We start from the raw sequence: 7,336 nt of genomic DNA, 5'->3' as shown, positions 1-7,336 counted from the left end.
GTCAAAAAAAAAAGTCCTTTAAGTAAGGACAGAAAGGTCCCTCCTTCAGAGGAGAGGGTCCAAAGGGCTCTAAGACAAAGAATCTGAGGCCAAGCTTTTTAAATGTTCTCAAGGTCGCAGCATTCAGAGTAAGTAGAGAGGTGTCCCCTAACATCATAATATAAACTAAAGGTTTGCACTCTTTAGGTACTGTAAAGTGTCTGACAGTGAGGTAATGGTCCATGTTGTTCAAGTCTGTGAGCTTGCCTTCACCCAAGACAGCTCGTGTGTCTCCTGGAAAAAGGAGCCTCAGGGAGAGCATCCAGGCCCAGCTGTCCTTGCATCACCCCCAGAGACACCAGCGGGAGCATCCTTTCCTAGCCTAAAGCGCCTGCAGAGTGTGAAATTTCATGCAGGCTGGACCCCCCCACCCCCAACATCCACCACCTGTTGCATAGCATCTGTCAGCCTTTTCTTCAGAGCTAGTGAGCTAGGCAGACCCCAAGGCTCCTCAGTCAGCTGCCTGCTGAGAAGCCAAAGGCGCCAGAGAGGACACAGCACTCCCATGAGTCAGGAAAGAGGGAGAGCTGTTTCAAAGTTTCCAAGAATGCAAGCCCTTATTGTGTGTGCACTGGCTGCAATGCATTCTGGGATCTACTGTTCAGACTGTCCCACCGTAACCAAAATGTGCAAATTACTAAAGGGGAAAGGGAGGTTAAAAAATAGACTGTCTTTGTAAGACAGAAGAGTCAGGCTTTTGGTCAGTTTGTAGCCACTGAGGTACTCAATTCTTTTCTGCAGTTGCTGCTGCCGGCACCGCAGCTGCCTTTTCTCTGTAGCCATCCTCTTCTCAGCGCCCACCAGGGCTTGCAAGTGTTCCAAGGCCTTGCTCAGGATCACTACTTTGGGGGCCTTCGAGCAGCTGGCCAGGGTGGGTACCTGGTCCCTCAGGGCTAAGAACCTAGAGCGGAGGTCATTCCGTCTTTTGCGCTCCAAGAAATTATGGTTCTTCCTCTTGGTCACATCCTCAGTAGCAGAACTGACAGGTTTGGGGTGGCAGGACTGAGGAGTCTCACTTTCCACAGGCGTGGGACTCACAATCTCTTCATCCTCCTCATCCTCCTTCTCCTCGGGGGGCTTCTCTCTCCAGAGTCTCTTCTTGGGGACCCCTCTCTGGACCTCTTCTTGGGAGCAACTTTCTGGAGGAAAACGGGCAGCATAGTTGTGCTGTTGCTGATGGATGGAGATGTGGGGGTGTCTCATGCAGGGATCCAAAGGATCTGCTCTCACCGTGATGGTGACTGGCTTCCGTATACCCAGAGACTGTGTCTTCTCCACTGTCACAACATCAATTTCTTCACTCTCCGAGTCGCTTGGGCTCTCGGACCCAGAGCAGGCCTGGGTCTTGGGTTCGCCCAGCTGACAGGGGGTGGCGGGCGCCGGGTTGCCGGCTTCAAGGCTGGGAGTGCAGTCCGGGATGGCAGGCGCCTTGGGCGGGTTCCCCCGGGGTGCGCCGGGGGTGAGCCGGTCGCTCACCGCTCTCTCCAGCCTTTCCCGGGCAGAGAAGCCGCTCCACATGCAGTCACGGCGGATGATGGAAGCATAGTTCCTTCCCGAAGCTTTAGAGTGACCCCGAGATTCCGCCTCGTCCCCAGCCCCCCCTCCAGGCCACGGCTCCGGGGGGCCAATCCCAGGGGCTGGATCGCCGGCGCCGGGACCAGAGCCCCAGGGCGGCGACGTGGGGGGCGACAGCACCAGCTCGAATTTCTTCCAGATGTCCTCGCTGGGCGCCGTGGAGCGGTAGAAATCCTCCCCGCAGTCATAGTGGTAGAAATAGTGCTGGTACGAGTTGAAGTCCATGTCCGCTCCCTCGCTCCCGCCGCCCGCCACCTGGAGCGGACCGGCTCCCCGCCGGCTCGGGGCAGCCCGGCAGCCCGCACCAATTCTTGTATATTTTGCAGAAATGGAATCATGTCATATCTGACCTCATGTGTGTGGTCTATTTCACTAAGCATAATGTTTTCAAGGTTTAACCTAATCATGTTAGTACTTCATTCATATTCATGGTTGAGTAATATTCCATTGTATGGATATACCACAACTGTTTATCCATTTGATTGTTTTTGAACTTTTGGATTATTTCCCCCTTTTCAGTGAACATCTGTGAAAAATAATTTTTTGAGGGGGAAAGTTCCTATTTTTATTATTTATTCATATGATAATTTGAATTTAGCTTTTTTGGGGGACTTCTAGACTTCCTTACCATATTGCTGTGCAGAAATTGATCATGTGTTTAAAGGACTCAAGTTGCATCCTGAAGTCTTCTGCCTATAGTCCTGCCAGGTATTATCTGAGTGAAAGCATTTAGAGCCTTGAAATGTGCCCTAACTGTTCAGCAGTGAAACCCTGGATGGACCATGAAGGAGAGTTTGGTGCAGCATAGGACAGGGGTGGAAAGACAAGCCTCAGCCACCCCTCCATCCACTGATTCACCGTCCACTGATTCACCATCCACTGATTCACCATCCACTGATTCACCATCCACTGTTTTACCATCCACTGATTCACTGTCCACTGATCCACCGTCCACTGATTCATTGGTAGAATGTCTATCACATACCTACCTCACACCAGTCCCTGTGCTGGACATGGGAAGAGGTGCATAAGGTATAGGTGACTCCTGAAGACGATTATGACCTTGGTGTGGGGGAAACAGACACACAAATGACAATCAGCCCATGCGTGTGGCCTCCACCTGTAATCCCAGCTCCTCAGGAGGCTGAGGCAGAGATCACCTAGCTCATTTCTGGGAAGGTAAAGCAAGGGGCAGCGAACAAGGGTCTCTTCTGGGGACAGGGCTGGGTCAGGGATGTGGTTCTGCTCACCTCTGTAACTTGAGAGCCCAGCACATAGTAGGTGCTTAGTTTTGCCTGGCACATAGGAGTCACTCAGTAAACGACTGTCAGTTGTGTGGATTCATGTTGCCAGGGAGAGACCTGACCTTTAGTTTTCTCCCCTTCTCTGTGGTGGTGATTGGTTCTCATCATGGGTGAATACAAAACAAAGGTGATTCTCAGTTTTTGAGTGTGATCCTTCGTCTTCTGACCTTCCTCCCCCATCACTGTGCCAAGGAGGATTCCAGCTCCCGTTCACATGACAATGCACAGCCATCAGTACATAAGTGTTGCTCTGAAAAACGGGAGAGAACTGGCCGGCCAGCCGCAGGTCTGTTTATTTAAAAGGGAAAACTCCCGGCAGGTGAGCGAGGGCCTCCCGGCCTCCCTGCCTCCCATCTCCGCTCTGGGTTCTGCGCCAGGATCTGGTGCCAAGGGCTCTCCCAGGCCCTGGGTCGCCTCACAGAATGAGCCTAACAGGGGATGGGGAGCTCCTGGCAGGGACGGGTGGTCCCCACCAGCCAAGGCAGGACCTCCGCGATGTGCGAGGAGGCCATGTGTGTACCCCAGCCTCAACCCGGTTGGCTTTTCTGGGCCCATTTCGTCCCTGCTGCAGTACCACGGACGGGACCTTGGCTTCCCCAGGGGTGGGTGTGACCAGAGTTGGGGACTGACTGCTGGGGACAGGGGCCCTGGCGGCCTGGGTTCCTTTCTGGCCGTGTGGGGACCCTCGACAGCATACTCCCTCACTGGCCTTGATTTACTCTTCTGAAAAATGGGGCCACTGCTGTGCGAGGGAGAGACAGTCTTGGGGGGAACTCACTGCCGCCTTCATGCGCCCACCCCCAGGTCACCCAGTCCCACTCACCACCATGCAGACCCAGCCACCGCCCCTCAGCTGTCCTCCTGTCCGTCCCCAGGTCCACCCTTTCACCCCACCCACATGGACCCAGTCACACACCCACTACTTCACCCACTCACCCCCGTCCATCTGGCCATCCATCAGTCCATCTGTCTGTCCATCCACCCATCCATCCGTCTACCCACCCATTTGTCCACTCAGCCATCCACCTTCTCTCCTCTCTCATCTGCCCGCTATGCCATCCCCAACCATCTTCCCCGCCCACCCCGGGGTTTGCAAGGTGACCCCAGCCCTGGCTGTCCCATTTTACAGATGGAGGAGCCTCCATCGCAGGAGAAATGACAGAGAGCTCAGGGTCACCGTCAGGACCCCCGTTGGCTTGCCTGCCTCGGGTGACCAGTGCCTCTGAGGGGCCTGCTCTCTGGGAGGCGATCTCTCTGGGCACCTGTGGTCAGGGGGAATGACAGGCTACAAACGACGAACAACTTAGCGCTCAAGGTGGGTCTGGCCTGTGGCACCGTTTGGTGAGCACCTACTGTGTGTTCCCCAGGTCTGATGGCACTGTCCCCATTCTACAGAGGAGGGAATCGAGTCTCTGAGAGGCCAAGTGATGGGACAGAGCCCAGGTCCAGAGCAGAGGGTGGGACTCTAAATTCCTCTTGTCTCCGCTCTGCCACTTGGGTCCTGGTTTCTGCCCTGCCACCAGACACAGTGTGGCCTCAGGACACGCGGAACCTCAGTGTCCCCGTATGTCCTGAGAGTGGCCTGCACATTTTCTGGGGTTGACCACAGAAGAAGAGGGGAGAACAGGAGCCAGGGATCGCCACAGCCCTCGGTGACCCCGCTCACTCACTCATTCAACAAACACTGTGTGCCCTGCGCTCCTACTGTGTGCCTGCCTGAAGCTCAGCATTGGGAACACAGAGGTGACAGAGAGGGACAAAGGCTTCCATTCTCTGGGGAGGAAACAGTAGCCAAGTCCACACATATGTTCAGCGATGGGGTGGTGACAAGACTTCTATGAGAAGGGGACAGCGTCAGGAGGGCGGAGGGGACAGCCCTCCAGGAGGACACGCTGCTTGGTCTCAGCACTGACCCCATCAGGAGAAGAGCCTGGTGTCAGGGCTGCAGGGAACAGAGGACCAGGCAGAGGGAACAGTGAGTTCCAAGGGCTGGTGTGGAGTCAGCCTGCTGGGGACATGGAACTGGGGTTGGGGACCTTGCCAGCCTCTGCTTGGGACTTCTCCACGTGGCTCCTGTGACACCACATTGACTCTGGTCATTAATGACAGTGGCATCCCTCCTGCTCTCTGGGAGAGTTGAGCTGCGACTCTGCCTTATAATTCTCCTTCCCTCCAACGACCTGTGTTTCAAAATCATGTCCCCGCATCCCGAGGCCTCTGGGGACCAGGTATATTTCTCCAAATCCCAATAAATAAACATAGTCAATCCATGGACTCCAGGGGGTTATGGGCCACTCTGCCAGGGAACTGGGCAGGTCATCCCACAGGGCCGGGCTGAGTTATGGGGGCACTTGAAGCCTCATGATGGGTAATGGCTCCATGGTAGAGTGCTCGTCTAGCACGTGCAATGCCCTGGGTTCAAGTCTAAGTACCACATAAAAATAAATAAGTAGAATAGAGGTATTGTGTCTGACTACAACTAAAAACAGAATATTTTAGAAAGTCTCCTTTTAAGGTATCCACGCTGTTGATTCTTGTCCATTTTCTCCAAAGCCGGGACTCTCGCCTGACGGTCGGGCTCCTGACTGTCCCCTCCGCACCTGGCACACAGCCTGGCCCACACAGGGTGCTCCGTGTATGGGGTGGGACCAACCTGATGTCCTCACTCCTGTCCTTCCAAGGGTTGTGCAGGTGGGTCCTGATCATTGTCACACAGGGACAGCAGTGACAGTGCCATTGGGTCCCCTCCAAGCTCAGAGATAGTTAGTAATGAACCGATTCATTTCAGGACGGGTGGAATTGGGCTGGGGACAGAGACGTGAATCAGGGCATCAGGCCTGGGAAGGCTGACCTGGACCCAGGTGCCCATTTTGCCCAAAGCACAGGGTCGACGGACTGGAGGGACCAGGACCCCTCTCCAGGCTGACCTCTGTGCTGCAAGGGGCTTCATGTTGGGGGGCATCATAATTTCTTACAAAGAATAGAAAATGGGGGTGGGTGGGGGAGAGGAGCCGCATACCGAAGCTAATGGAACCCTTCATTTCCGTTTCCACCCGAGTCCCTGGAGGGTGTGTGTCCCCTTTCTATTTTCTTTTGCACCTGACCTGGCCTACAGAGGGCTGGGGATGTGGCTCAAGCGGTAGCGCACTCGCCTGGCATGCGGGAGGCCCGGGTTCAATCCTCAGCACCACCTACAAACAAAGATGTTGTGTCTGCCGAAAAATAAATAAATATTAAAAAATTCTCTGCTCTCTCTCTCTCACTCTCTCTCTCTTTAAAAAACAGAATTGGCCTACATTGCACATGTCCTTAGAATTCATGGGTGGCTTATTTAAAGGTAAGAGACGGTCATACTTTAGATATGAGTTGTCTGGAAAGCTCAGGTGTAAGACAATGCAGGAAAGTTTTGAGGTGAAATGATTGGGTTTTGAGAGCTTAATCCTAATGAGTGCATTAATCCACTGGTATGGACTAACTGGATGGTAACTGTAGCAAGTAGGGTAGACCTAGAAGTAGTCAATCAGAGGGGGCATGCCTTTGGGGTTCATAGTTTGTCCCTGGTGTGCAGAGTTCTCTCTCTGCTTCCTCATTGCCGTATGCTGAGCTGCTTTCCCACTCCCTACACTTCCCCCACTATGTTCTGCCTCACCTTGGCCCCAGAGCTATGGAGTTGGGGGTCAGTGGAGTGAGACCTGAAACTATGAGCTACATAAACTTGTCCTGCTCTAATTGTTGTTAGATTTTTTTGGTCACAGTGATGTAAAAGGCAACTAAAACACAGACTAATTTATCCAGCAGGGAATATTCAAGGCAGTACAGCATTTGAGATATGGCCTGGGTATTTCTAGCTGCTTTCAGCCTGATATACCATGGGGCTCAGGAGCAAAAGCCAGGGTAGAAGGATTTAAAATACTTGCAGGTTTTCCAGAAAAGAAAACTTGGTAATGTTGGGGCCAAGGATGGTGTGGTTGGTAAAGAGATTAGTTCCATTACACAGAAGCCACCTTCAGGCATCTCCGGAATGGGAAGGACACCACCCTTAGCAGGCTCAATGACTTGTGGAGAGATTATCAGGGTGCCCTGCTTGCAAAAGGCAGCCTCAGAATCCTATGTCCAGATTCATTTTGCTGTGTAACTAACATCATTTGGGCTCACAGAGGCCATGGTCTAGGTGGGTCTGGCTACTGTCCTCATTCCCAGCTGACCTTGGTATTGTCCATGTGATGCTGGTTATCAGGCTTACAGACTGAAGAGTTGAGGAGTTGTGAAAGTTTGCATTCATACTTCAGAGGAAAGGCTGGCGACCAGGATGTGCCTATCACATTCAGAGTGCAACCCAGTAACCCCAGAAACAGTGATTTATCAAACTATGAGAGTGGAGCCAGTGTTGTGGTGGAGAGCTCAGTAGGTGAGCAGTG

The 7,336-nt window shown here is 53.2% G+C and overlaps 1 pseudogene; it reads right to left on the bottom strand.

Moving 5' to 3' along the window:
• Positions 1-633: 633 nt before the first annotated feature.
• LOC139707014 (protein L-Myc pseudogene) lies at positions 634-1,854 on the bottom strand (annotated as a pseudogene).
• Positions 1,855-7,336: the final 5,482 nt, after the last annotated feature.

The sequence above is a fragment of the Marmota flaviventris genome, chromosome 9 (assembly GCF_047511675.1).
Source record: "Marmota flaviventris isolate mMarFla1 chromosome 9, mMarFla1.hap1, whole genome shotgun sequence".
Classification (NCBI taxonomy): Eukaryota; Metazoa; Chordata; class Mammalia; order Rodentia; family Sciuridae; genus Marmota; species Marmota flaviventris.
Note: the sequence above shows the minus strand (reverse complement) of the source record. Positions and strands in the feature narration are given on the sequence as shown.